Source organism: Mastomys coucha, unplaced genomic scaffold (assembly GCF_008632895.1).
Source record: "Mastomys coucha isolate ucsf_1 unplaced genomic scaffold, UCSF_Mcou_1 pScaffold6, whole genome shotgun sequence".
NCBI lineage: Eukaryota > Metazoa > Chordata > Mammalia > Rodentia > Muridae > Mastomys > Mastomys coucha.
In genome coordinates, this window is record NW_022196912.1 from 86,868,239 (window position 1) to 86,882,110 (window position 13,872).

A 13,872-nucleotide genomic window follows, 5' to 3' on the forward strand; every position below is an offset into this window, starting at 1 on the left:
TCCTCCCCACAGGATCTACCTTCCTCTGCGTGCTTCAGGGGCTGAGGGACATAGCAGGGCACAATGTGTCATTGGCTTTTCCTCTTGCCTGGTTGCTGGATATGAAGTTTAAATAAGACCCTAACTCTGAGATCCTGATTGGCCTCAGATACACTTGCAGTTCTTTGGTCATGAATGTGTCTGCAGAGCCTGGAACATTCCTCTTCTGGGAAAGTGATCGGAGAAGCAGGGAGAGTTAGTGCTGCGGATATTCTCTGCAGTCTCTGAAAGCAGGCCAGTGCATCAAGACATTTAAATGACACGAGAAAGCTCTCAGCACTTCATGTCCAGGTTAAACAACAAGCTCTAAAGCCATGGGATGAATTACCATGACCACAAGTCTGGGGGTATGTAGACAGACATATGGACAGACAGCTTTCTAGGGAAGATTCTGGGTAGCTTACTTTGATATATTTTTTCTTTCATATATGTTTCTTAATTTTTCTGTAGCTCATTCTCTACATTACCTTGAAATATCTTTATCTTTATTCTGAAAACAAAAGTACTTTGTTTGAAAGATATACATAAGGGTTTGAATCAGTCTGTTTTCAGTGAGAAAAATGGCACCCATAGGAAATTATGGTTTGCCTGTCACTCTGTTGCATTTGTGTAGGAACTGTTCCTAAGCTGCCCTGGAAGCTGGGGGAGCTCTCTGCCAGGCTCTGCCTTTGCATCAGGTGGTAAAGCTCCAAGTCCTGGGGCAGCAGGGAAGGGAGTGTGTATGGAGTGCAGACTGATAACTGTGTCTACCTCACTGCCTGTGACATTAATGTGGGGTCCTACTGACACTGTTGAACACGCTTGTGTCTGGCCCAAACATGATGAAAAAGACACAGAAAAGGTCTCTAGCAGCTGACTTGCTGCTGCCCCATAACAGCCCAGAGAATCACCGGGTGAGCTACATGGTGGCACACGCCTTTAATCCCAGCACTTGGGAGGCAAAGGCAGATGGATTTCTGAGTTCGAGGCCAGCCTGGTCTACAGAGTGAGTTCCAGGACAGCCAGGGCTACACAGAGCAACCCTGTCTCGAAAAACTATTAAAAAAAAAAAAAAGAAGAACTACAGAACCATAGTGACGACTGCCCCAGCTCCTGCGTGAGTAGCTGTCCTGTGCGGCTGTCAGGACCTAACAAGGAACTATGCAGGTCAGTCTAGCCTATTTGAATATAATAATGGCATGGCATATTCTATTAAAATTAGGAGGAAAAGTATATACTTAAAATGCAAATGATGCTTGTTGTCATGACAACCCTGGCATTGTTTGCTTCCTGAAGCTTCAGAGTCCTTTTTCTTTTTTCTTTTTCTCTTTTTGTTTCTTTTTGAATATTTTCTTTATTTACATTTCAAATGTTTTCCCCTTTCCAGGGCCTCCCTTCCGAGGAAACCTGTTCTCCCATCCCCCTCCTCCTGCCTCTATGAGGGTGCTCCCCCACCCACCCACTCCCATCCTCCCTCCCTGGCATTCCCCTACACTGGGATATCGAACACCCTCAGGCCCTAGGGCCTCTCCTCCCACTGAGGTCCAACAAGGCCATCTTCTGCCACATATGTGGCCAGTGCCATGGGTCGCTCTATGTGTATTCTTTGGCTGTTGGTTCCGTCCCCAGGAGCTCCAGGGGGATGTGGCCTGTTGACACTGTTGCTCCCTCCATGGGACTGCAAACCCCCTCTGGGTCACACTTTCCCCATAGGTAGAGAGCACCACCTGGAAGAGGGTGGGAGCCTCCACCCCTCCTCCCCCCAACCCCTACCTCCACCCCCAGCCACCCTGCTTGTTCCCTTTAAACCATTCAGACAGTAACAGAAATAACCAAGGGCTATGCCGCTGGGAAAATGTTATGTGGGGTGATGGGCTGGCTTCCTCTGATGTTCTCCTCTACTTCTAGACATGGGCTAGAGAAACAGCTGCCTAGCTTTCCCACCATACCTGTTGCCTCATGGCCCTACACAGTAAAGATTGCTCCTGCCTCAGCTCCCACCACTGGAAGAGACTTGGAACTCTGAGTTTGGATGGAACCCAAGAGAGAGCAGTTATTCTCAGCTGCCACACAACAGCTATCTTTGTACTCCAGATCATTAATTCTTAAGCAGGTTCCAGTGACAGCACTGGTACCAATCAGTCGACAGAGTGTCAGTTACAGAGGCTGGACTCCCTGACTGTGCCATGGATTCCTCTCTCCATGCCATAAAGTGCTTAAAGGCATGGCTATCAAGGAACAGCATTCAAAGTGTGACTTCCGGGGCATTTTGGGAACATCTCACCTATGCACATTGAAGTACATGTGCATACTTCAATTTCATTCCTAAATTTTTGCAGACCACAGGTGTGAAATTTCACCAGGCATTAGAACAAACTGCCAGAGTAACCTGTAGAATCCAGAATATGTTCAGGTGGGAAATATGAACAAAGTCTTAGTGACAGCTGTAGCTTTACAGAAAGGGACACCACTGTGTCTTATATCTGAGAAGCCACACATATCTGTCATTTCTGGTTACCACCCTGACAAATGCCCAAGGCACATGCAGCATGTGAGACATGCCAGACCAGTGCACACCCTTTCGTGGTATTCCTCAATACTGTATATATACTGTATTAATACTTAATATTATAGATGAACGGCTAACAAACAAGGTCAAGGTTAAGGGGTAGGGGGAGTGTATCTTGATTGTCAATCCCGAGTAACTGGAGATAGAAGCTTTTGAAGCAGTTGGAGAAGCATTCAGTAAAGATGAACGGTCTCAGTAAGAAATAGAGAGGAAATTGATTAGCAGTACCTGAAGTACTTAGCTTATGTAAGCATCTCTAACCTGTGAGATTTTCCAGTCTCCAGTAATCAGATTTAGATAGGATACTCCGAGCTTTTCTCTTGGCCTCTCCCTGGTTCTCTACAGACTCTTAATGCCCTGGCCCCCACATTCCAAGACTGCTCAAAGCCCAGCTGACTCACCAGCTTCAGGAAGTAGATGCAGGAATGACATCAATGCAAGGAAGTGGCCCCTTAGGAAGATAAAGGAAAAGGAAAGCTCTTCCCTGTGTGTTTATTTTGTTTCTGCTCAGAGGTCAGGCACACCTGCTGCTGAGCCCAGTCTCTGGAAGTTAGGAAGAGGTGCTTCCCCACGAATTAGGTTTTGTCACTTTAATTAAGGGTTCCCAAGACTCCTCCCTCTTCAGGAGCCTAGTGATTTGGGGAACTAGTTCTAGATCGCTGAAGGGACTACACTGAACGATTCTACCCACCAGTTACAGTTCAACACCCCCTACCCTCTGCACAGTGCAGAACAGCATCGACTATGCAGGCTTAGAATCTGTCCCTGAGAAGGACAGGCATTTGTTTCCTCCATTTGTACAATGTACCTCTCCATTTACTCACACCTAGATAGATAATAATGACAAAGTCATATCTTCCAACAGGCGTGTTTTTATATCTCTGTTCCCCAACTCCAAAATGTCATTAATTCAGTAGTATGTCAGCGAGCCACCAGTGAAGGCTATTCCCAGGGCACTCCCTGAGTGAAATATGCCTTTATATGCTTACCATTGCCCAGATTTTCTTCTTAATTTAATTACTGCTTCCACAGGGTCCTCTCCTTTTAGTGCATGCTAAGCTTTAGATTGCGAATCATAAACACACCGTTTTACCAAGTGGAGCTTACAGGATGCCAGAGCCTGCTTGACAGCCTCACGAAAGCTGGTCAAGTAGCCGTAAGCCTGGTACCAAGATGTGGAGACACCTCTGCCCGGACTTCCACAGTCAGTGCCCAAGCATGTTAACTTCCAGCTGGACCACGGTCTACCTGGGTCTGTGGCACTCCATGGTGACATATGGCTCAAAACTGACTTTCACAAGCTTACTGAAGTCATTTATTATGTAGTATTGCACGCCGTAGTGTCATAGGGGAATATGGACCTGCATCACTTCTGAAAGTAATGTTCCCACAATGTTTCTTTTTCTTTGTCATGAAAATGAGGGGATTGTCATCCAAAATTAAGTTCAGATGTTGAACTTGAACCTATGGAGCCTTTCAAGGTTTCAGCTGTATTCCACGAGTTGCAGTGCTTTGCCAAAGAAATGACCTGTGAAAATAAATAAAGCTAGTGTCTCACAGTCTGGGAAATAGACTGTAAAGTCTCTACTCTTGGTTTTAGGTAAGGATTAGGGCTGTTTTGTTAGCTCTGGCAGCCTGAAATATTTCCCCACTGAATTCAGCAGCTTGAGACTCATGAGCTCCCCCCTTGTAACAGTCAGCTGGGGCTTGTTCAGGAACCTGGGGAGGGCAGGGCAGAGAGCACTTGAGCTGTTTGAGAAATATAGGCACCTTGCTTTGTGTTGTTGCTGCTCCCAGTGACTAGACCTCTTGGGAGCAGAGTATGTGTGTGGGGAGGGAGGGAGGGGAAGGAACACTTTTCTAGTTAGCTAGAAAGTAGCAGCAGTGTGTCTTTCTCATGAGGTTTACCAGAGTAAATAAAGGTCAGGGTGTATAGAAAAGATCAGTGTAACATCCTATGCTATCCCAGAAGCTTCAAGGATTTCTTCGCAGTGGGTTTCAGGTAAGATATTAGTTAGGGATTTGAACATAGAAGAGGTGTTGATAAACAGTGGAGCTTATTGAAAACAGGGAGCTAATTACGTAGGATTATTGGAGAGAATTGATATGCAATAGGTACTGTTGTTGATAGCAATTGTGTGTGTGTGTGTGTGTGTGTGTGTGTGTGTGTGTATACCACATGTGAGCAGCCTGACATGGATGCTGAGAACCAAACGCAGGTCCCCTGAAATATCAGGAAGCACTCTTAACCACTGAGCTATCTTGGTGATCATCTGTGGCACTCTTGGCTCTCTTTGCTCTCAGCTTTAGGAACACAAGTGGATGATCCACTAGGGGCTCATATCTCACATCCATGGATCCTCATGAGGAAAGCAAAGCGCTTGCTTATTGCCTTATAGGGTCACCCTTACTCAGGACAGAACTCCATATACTCCTGCTGAATAAAAGAATGGAAAGATGGAGGGTGAATTTCATCTTAGATTTAATTCAGTATTACAGATTATTAATGCACTAAAAGGGGGACTCTGGCCTGGAGATGTTGTAGGTCAGTGGTGGGGAGCCAAGCATGTGCAAGGCCCAGGTTTAACCCTGGCATCAAAAGATAGCTAGGAATTCTGCTTGACTGCCCAGGTCCCAGAGTCAGCAATATAATGTTAATGTTTTTGCAGGGCTTGGCAGTCTGCACAGACTTATGAGTTTAAAAACTGCCCTGTTCTTCAGAGGATCTAGTACCTCAACTGTGTTTTACTGTAGCCAATATTGGCTCCAGACCATACTGTGAGAAGCTGTACTCTGGGGCAGCCCTTTTAGTTTGCTCAGAAGATCCAAACCCACTGAGCACATGGCTGTATTGGATGCCTAGTTCTGGAAGGCTTACATCTTCCAAATATGTGGAGAACTGAGTCCTAGAAGAGGATAGAGGACCAAGGACTCCCTTCCAACGAACATGGTTGTCTTACGTGAGAGGCTGACATGTCGCAGACATGGGAGCAAGGACTGCTAGGAGTGAAGTGGCTGGTGGAGGAGAGTCTCTCCAGCAAGAATCTTGGGCAAGTTGGAGCCTTTAGTTAATTTGGGCATGAGGAGCCTGCAGCAGAGTAGTAGTCACTCACAGTGGCTTCCATGTTTCACCCTCACAGGTTGTATTACCTTCAACCAGGAAATACTAACCACATGCCTCTTACCCTACTGAGCTGCCATTAAATGGGGGAGATGCTTAGTATCCCTTCTCAGTCCCGAGTACTCTCCAGCCTTATCTTTGCCCTGTTTCACAATATGAAAGAGTGATTGTTAAAAACTTGATAGAATATCAAAGGATTTCACCCACTGAAGTGCAAACTGTGTCTGATGCAATGGGTTGTTGCCCTCTTGACTGGCTGTATATCTCTTCGTTAATTTCATCTCATGATGGATACCTAGATCAAGTTTGTGGATTCCTTTTTGAACCAACAAACAACTTACATACTAAACTACCTCACATACTAATGAGCTCAGTAAAACCTTTGATAGCAATTCATGCTGATATTTTATGTTCTCAAAGATGTTAAACTTAGAGAATGTTAGATACAGAGTGTTAAACTTAGAGAATGAAGGAAGGAGAGGTAATGTATTCAGATTGATATGAGGCCTTTAATCAAACAAGTTAGCCAGAGACTCTGTGGGAAGATAAGAACTTTTATCTGGGCTCTACTAGACTTTTCTACTAGACACAAGAAAAGGGGAGGGGTGAGGTTCTAGGGGGTTGGAAGAAGTGTTCTCACATGCTTAGAAGGCATAAGACATGGAAGACATTGCTTTGGTGTATTAAGAGGCATGTGTACAGAAGAGCAGAGAGAGCAGAAGGGAGAAAAACATTCCACAGCGGCTCACACTTCTCATGGTGGCTTGTCTTGTGTATATATATGTTTGTGTATATATATATATATGTGTGTGTGTGTGTGTGTGTGTGTGTTTGTTTATTGTTTTTTGTTTTTTGAGACAGGGTTTCTCTGTATAGCCCTGGCTGTCCTGGAACTCACTCTGTAGACCAGGCTGGCCTCGAATTCAGAAATCCACCTGCCTCTACCTCCCAAGTGCTGGGATTAAAGGAGTGCGCCACCACTGCCCAGCTGGCTTGTCTAATATTAAGCCATGGTAGTTGCCCCCATGTTTGATTCTGCTAACATAAGATTTTTGTTTTAGAGACCAAGCATCTTCATTCTCATAATACCACTTCCATGTATAGTATATGGCCTCTTTTGTTTAAAAAATTTGATAAAACATGGACCATCATATTCTCTACTTTATATACAGTCTCTCTTTTTTAGTGCTAAATATTGTTACTGGGTCTGTCATGAGAGCAGGGGTCTGTTCTGTTTCCTCTTGGAGAGATTCTGATCAGAAATCTCCTTATAGACTGCTCTGAGTGGCCCATTGTTGACATAAATATGTGAGAAGAGCCCTTTCATGGAAATAGGCAGATTTGTGGGAGTACTAGCTGCAAATAATGGGCATGCAAGTCAGGTGAACTTATGGAAAAACATATGATTAATGTATGAGCTGAGGAAGATAAACAGTGCCATGCAGCCAATAGAGAAGCTTTGGCTTGTTAAAGAGAAGATTCGGGAGAACATATAATCACTTGTTCAAGTTGTTTAAAGACCTGCTAGGTTGTTGTTCATGGGAAAAATTAGACTTTCTCCAGGCTGCACCCAAGAGGCAAGAGTAAGGCCAGCAAACACCAGAAATTACAAATAGATATCTGTGGATTCAGGATGAGGGGATTCAGGATTGGCTAATAGCTCATGTTAGTGCTGTTTCCAAAAGATGGTGTGATTCTGAACCCCTTCTCAATAGCGATCAGTCACCTGTTATTAACTTTACAAGGGGAAACTGAGAGGGAACTCCATTAGGGTATCGTTAGGGTCAAAGACCCTAATTATGTATGGCTTTCCTTGAAAGCATGCAGACGTTTTACAGCATTCTGAAAGTCATCGTCTCCATAAGTCATCCTGACTCTTTCAGAAGAATGACTGATGTTCTGAGGCTGAGGACATGCTGGGCATCCTGGCAGATGGAGAGGCCCCTGTTCTGTAATCATCCAGTGCATGGGTCCAACCAGATTTTGGTAACAGATGTACTTGATGTGTAACTGTGGAAGTGGTCAAAAAATATACCAGCACTGGCAGTAGCATGACCACACAAGCATCTTGTAATATCACAGTGGAGAGATGATTTCCTGAAGTTGACTCCCTACCCTTTGCAAGCTTCATATAGAGTGTACATTTTGTTCATGGCTAGGAGTTGAAGGCAGGTGTTGTGAGGACCAAAGGAACCAACAGTCCAGGGAGCCTAGCTTTGGGAACCTCTTAATCTTCTCAACAAAAAAGAGAAAATGGAAGAATTAGGGGTAATATAAGAATGTAAAGGAGCTAATATGCTATACTGTGTTCTAAATTGGGCTTATTTTTCTATAAAATGTGGTTTTATTTTTTGTAATTTTAATTGCATCATTTCCTCCCTACAGCTCTTCTGTCCTCCCCCATTATTCTTTCTCAAATTGATGTCCCCCTTTCTTTGATTATTATGCTTACAAATACATGTATACATACATACATACATACGTATGTACATACATACGTACATACATACATGTGTATTGCATAAATAAATAAGTACAACCTACTATGACCATTTAGTGTTGCTTGTGTGAATATGGTTTCAGGACTGATCACTTGATATTGGCTAACCAGTTATGGGATTCATCCCTTGTTGTGGTTTGAATGAGAATGGCTCCCCTTGGCTCATATATTTGAATGTTTGACTTCCATTGGTGGGCTATTTAGAAAGCATTAGAAAGTGTGGTCTTGTTGGAGGAGGTGCATCCCTGGAGGAGGGCCTTGAGGTTTGAAAAGCTCACTCCAAGTCCAGTGTTGTTCTCTCTGTGGATGAGATGTTAGCCCTCAGCTGCTGCTCCGGCACCACACCACCTACCTGCCTATTGCCAAGATGATCAGGGACTGACTAACCCCCTGAAACTGTGAGTAAACCCCCAATTAAATGCTTTCATTTATAAATTGTGTCTTTTTACAGCAATAAACAAGTAACTAAAAAACTCCTAGAAAAAACTCATTCTCCTTGTCACAGCAATCACCAGTTGCCTGTACTTCTCTGTCTAAGGCCAGGGTATGCTGAGACTTCCACTGATCCTGGTAGCATAGCTATTGGTATTTGCATCGTTGAGATCTTTTTCAGGGAGCCATAGTGTTGTGGAATCATGCATTTGACCTTTGTGTCATCTCTTAGGAACAATCTCATAGCAGATGTCCTGGTCCTTTAGCTCTTAGAGCCTGTCCAAGGCCCTTTTCTAAGATGTTCTAGGAGCCATGGGTGCCAGAAGCTACTACTGTACAATTTGTAAAAGTAGGACGGAACTTTTTCAGAGAGTGATGAGTTTGGCATGGGAGTAGACTTTATACTCACGTAGAAAGTGCTTCTCTAGAAAACATTGAGGTTGTTAGACAGGTTCCAAACACTTTGTGAGTCAATCCTAATTTACAGCAGATTGCAGAGGTCAAGTATTGTCAGGGAGAGGAGACAGCTTGGAAAGTAATTGGTGACCATGTTAGAGTTTTGATGTACTTTAGCTCTCTTGAAAGCTGTGTCAGGTCCCAGCCAGCACAGATGTCAATACACTAATACTAGTGTGCCACCTCTGTCGAGTCACCTGTTCATGTAAATAAGCTATTACTGAACATGACAGTTTGCATTTGTTTATGTTTCTGCTATGGCTACTTTCCTCTCACACAAGGGCAGATGAGCAGCAGTGACTATGTCCTGTGCATAGCCTGAGATACACCTATCAGGCATTTTAAAGCAGTTTGCTGACCCTTTGCCTACTGGCTAGTCCACATGCTGATGTGTTTTGAGATAGAAGAGACAGGCTGTAAAGTTACTGACGAGGCCTTGCACCTACCTAGTTTCCATCTGTTCACTAGACCTGGTCTCAACACTGCCACCAACTTTTTGTCATTCATTTGAGTTTTCTCAAACTCCTGGATCCTAGAGGCAGACTAACAGAATAATCTCAATCCATCTGTCCTTTTCTGCCCATTTTTCTATTAAAAATTCTAGACAAAAAATGGATTACTTAGCATCCACTATATTCATTAGTCTATAGAACTAGGTTCATGAAATTAGAAATAATAATTATAATTTCAAGCAAGAAGGTGGCTATTCATTAAATAAGGGAATTTCTTAATCCTATATGTTTTCTAATGGCATTTCCCTTACACAAGGAATAGATTTTGTTGTTCTTAGTTGCCTTTCCTATACAATGCAAACCAATGGAATAAAAGGTATTTCAATTACTCCGACACATCTTTTGGACTGCATCTCTTGATTAAACTTTAAACTATTTCCGCTCTCATTGACACTATCATAGCATTGCACATTGCAAGAAGTTTTAGCCACTCTAGGCAGGGGGAAAGCGTGTCTTTTTTCCTTTACATATATTATCTAAGAACTTTATGGGTCTCAACCTCTTAGCTTCTTGTCTTGACTCTCACCTCTTGTTTCCTCTCTCCCCTTCCTCCTCTCTCCACGTGGCCATAGCTGGCCTCTACTTTTCTACCTTTTTTTCTCTCTCTCTTTTCTAAAATAAATGCCTTAAGACCAAAAAAAAAAAAAAAAAAAAAAAAAAAAAAAAAAAAAAAAAAAAAAAAAAAAAAAAAAAAAACAAACCAAAACAAAACCAAAAACAAAAATCCTTATGGGTTTAACTTGCAGACTAGTTGGCTGAGTAAATATTGCTTTAGCCTGTAGTTAGTGTTCTGGTGAACAACCATAGACCATGCCGTTCACAATCGATTATCCTTTTGCAAAGCCTATTCTGGGCCTTAGTAAGAATATCTTACATTAGAGAAAATTCTAATATATAGCACTTATATATATCATTTTATCATTTGTGAAACAATCTTCCTAAAGGATCTTAGAATAATTTCAAAGAAATTTACATATACATAAAAACTTAGTTTGTGATTCTACTTGAACTTTATTTATAGATGAATATATTCATGCCTCTCCTTCTCCATATATCTGTCCACCCCTTTAATTATTTGCTATATAGTGATGCAATGAAAAAATTTTTGACACCCATATAACTGAGTGAACAGTATGGACTACATTTCTGAAAATATATTTAACTCAATTTCAAAGGCTAATATGCTTCTTATATTTAAATGGTTACTGCCAAAATGTACTTGATTGATACTTTTTTTTTTTCAGGCTCAGCAATAAGGGCTAAGAATGGCTCCAGTTAGAGACAGTGTCAGTAAGATCATCATAGTTGACACTTATTGAGCTTGTGCTGTGTGCACTTTTTCCAGTGTTCTGGTTTGTATTGGATTTGTGTTTTTATGTCCCCACAATGACACTATTGTGAGGCAGTCATGTGAAACTAAAGACATACAGCAAGCCTCATAGTGAGCAAGTGATGAATGTTTCACCTCCATGTCTAGAACACAGTCAAGTTGGAGGTGCTAGTGAGGGACAAATCTAAGATGGAACTTTGTGCTTATCCCAGAGTGAGCAAAACTAAGAAGCAATGCCAAATGATTCTTCTGTGCAAAGTAGTGATGTTGAGAAAAACAAAGTCACTTGTGCATTTTAAAAAGAATAGAGGAATATTCTTTGACACTGCCCTGAAATTTTAATGAAAATGTTCCATTTGGAGATGGCATGAGCTTAGAAAGGACATCTTCACCTCCTAAGGTATCTGGATTTTACACGCGTGCATACACACACACACACACACACACACACACACACACACACACATATTTAGGGTAATAAGGAAAAGAGGTTAACAATAGTCAGGCAAAGTGAAGGTAAAGGCAAAGTGTCAACGATGAGCTCTGTCCAGCAGGAAATCTCAGCCATCAGTGTCCTGCTATCTGTGTATGAAGGCCTCCTAACAAACAGGAGGGATTGTGTTAAAGAAATGGCAAGACAGCACAGACGTGGGTGGCTCCTGAGTGACTGTTGGACTGACTGTTGACAATGAATAGTTCTGCCACTGAATCACTGGACAATGTAAATTTTTACAAGTTACTGATGTTAGAAGTTGAGCTTTACAATTAAGTACAGTAGAGGTTGTGCCCCCCACCCTGTGATGTCTCACTGTTGACTCTTAGAGCTTGCAGGAACTTCAGAAACATTCTAACCTCTCTCCTAGTTTTGAGCAAAGAAAAATAACCTCAGATATATTCATACTACCCAAACTGTCCACTGAGTCAATAAAAAAGAAATCTCCAGAATTTCATTCACTCACGCCAGAGCATAGACTCAGACTCCGTCTGGCTACTGCTGCATCCTTCTGTGTAAGGACCAGGACTGCACAGGCAGTCAAGGTGCATTGCCAAAGGGAAGAGCTCCAAGAATCTCCCTGTCTCCTACTCCCAGAGCAGTATCAACCAGTGCATTCATACTCATGGCATGTGTAACTTTCTCAGCACTGAGGCACGAAAAGTGAAAAGAGCCCCATTTGACTACAGTGTCTACTCTTAACTGTTAGTATTAGTCAAACGTTTCAAACTGCAGAGTCTTCCTCTATGTACTAGAATAATCTCTGTTTTGTATCCAGGACTATGGAGCTCACAACAGACAGGCTTTTGTGGAACCTTGGACATAGGACTTGGTTTTGTTTGCTTTGGAAATTTGCCCTGGTTTGGGGAGAATAGAAAGATCTGGCACCTTCTATTTCATTTTATAGGTTCAAATACCATTGAATATCACTGAGAGTTTTGGCTTGTTAAATACATTGGTAACAGCAGGGTTTTGCTAATTTTAATGCTCCTTTTAAGAGGAAAGCTAGGTTCAGCATTTATTCCGCCACTCTAGCTCTTTTATTAACATGTTAAATTATAACCAAAAGCCATTCTTAAAACTCATGAGACTTTCTGAATGTTTTTAAATCACAAGAGTGTAATCCTGCCCAACTTCAAAGCCACTGCTGTACCCGTGGCCCTCATCATCCAGCTCTGCATCCCTTGCTGCCCACTCAGGTGGCCCTGTAAACAGCCATTTCCCTTCTTGCTATGACTGCTTGAATATAGTTTTGAACTATATTTCTTTTATCACACCTAAGTAGAGCCACTTGGAAATATCTGCCTAGAGACAGTGGTGTGTGTGTGTGTGTGTGTGTGTGTGTGTGTGTGTGTGTGTATGTATGTATAGAGAGAGTAATGGTGGCTCATAACTATAATCTCAGCATTTGGAAAACTGAATCAGGAGGATCACTCTACAGTCCTACAGTTGAGGCCAGCCTGGGTTATAGAAAGAGGGAGAAAGGGAGGGATTTTTAGAGATAAGGTCTAAGCCTAAAATTAAAAGTTCCTCCTAGAAATCACTCTCCCAGGGACCAGTGTATGTATGTATGTATGTATGTATGTATGTATGTATGAGCTGCTGAAACTAAGAAAACTGAAGCCAGCAGTACCTCCTTGGGCATCATGCCGCTGCTGTGTGTACATGGCAGTGTCTTCTCCTAGGTAGGGTAAACCATGACATCAGGGTGCTCTCTGAATGGAAAGTCCTGTTTACATGAATGCCTCCTAGCACAGAGGTGTGCAGAGATCATGGAAACCAAGCACAGTGTGCCTCCTGGGTGAGCTTGATGAGTCTCTGCAGCAGAGACTCCAGCTGACGGGGTTAGGTTCAGCATGTCAGTGAACTCCATCCACAGATGCCCCAGCTGTTTTGGCTCTAGGTCAGCCTGGGTTGTGAGACACATATAGCTAAGGTGGTTTTAGGTTTCAGTTCTTTTTAGCAGAGACACACTCTATTTTCTAACAAAGCTCCTGAGCTGGCTCAGCAGGAGAGCTGTGCCTGGGACTAACTTGGGAGTCCTCTTATTATCTCCACCCGGTGTCAGTAACCCACTTTCAGCCACGTCAAATGAAATCCTACTTCACAATGTTTAATGTCTGCTGGATTCTAAATAACTGATGGAAGAAATCTAGTCACCAACTGGCCATGTCTCTGGTCACTGTCAAGGCAGGTCTCCTTCACTCTTGAATTTCATATAGCTGTGTCATCCCCGTGTAGTCCCCATATAGCTGTGTCATCCCCGTGTAGTCCTCAGTGTGACATGGGACCTAGAACATCCTTCTCAGTATCATTATGTCACTAAAGGGGAAACGTTACTCCCTGGTGTGAGCTCAGCTCCCATTTACCCTTCCTCCCTTAGTGGCTAGCATGTGTCATTTTGTCACTCATGAAACTTTAGGCCATCAGTCCCCCACACC

The 13,872-nt window shown here is 42.8% G+C and overlaps 1 protein-coding gene across 8 annotated transcripts in view; it reads left to right on the forward strand.

The window, feature by feature from the left end:
- Nucleotides 1–13,872, forward strand: part of Daam1 (dishevelled associated activator of morphogenesis 1) — a 150,105-nt gene that overhangs the window by 87,459 nt on the left and 48,774 nt on the right. The gene's annotated exons all lie outside the window — the stretch shown is intronic.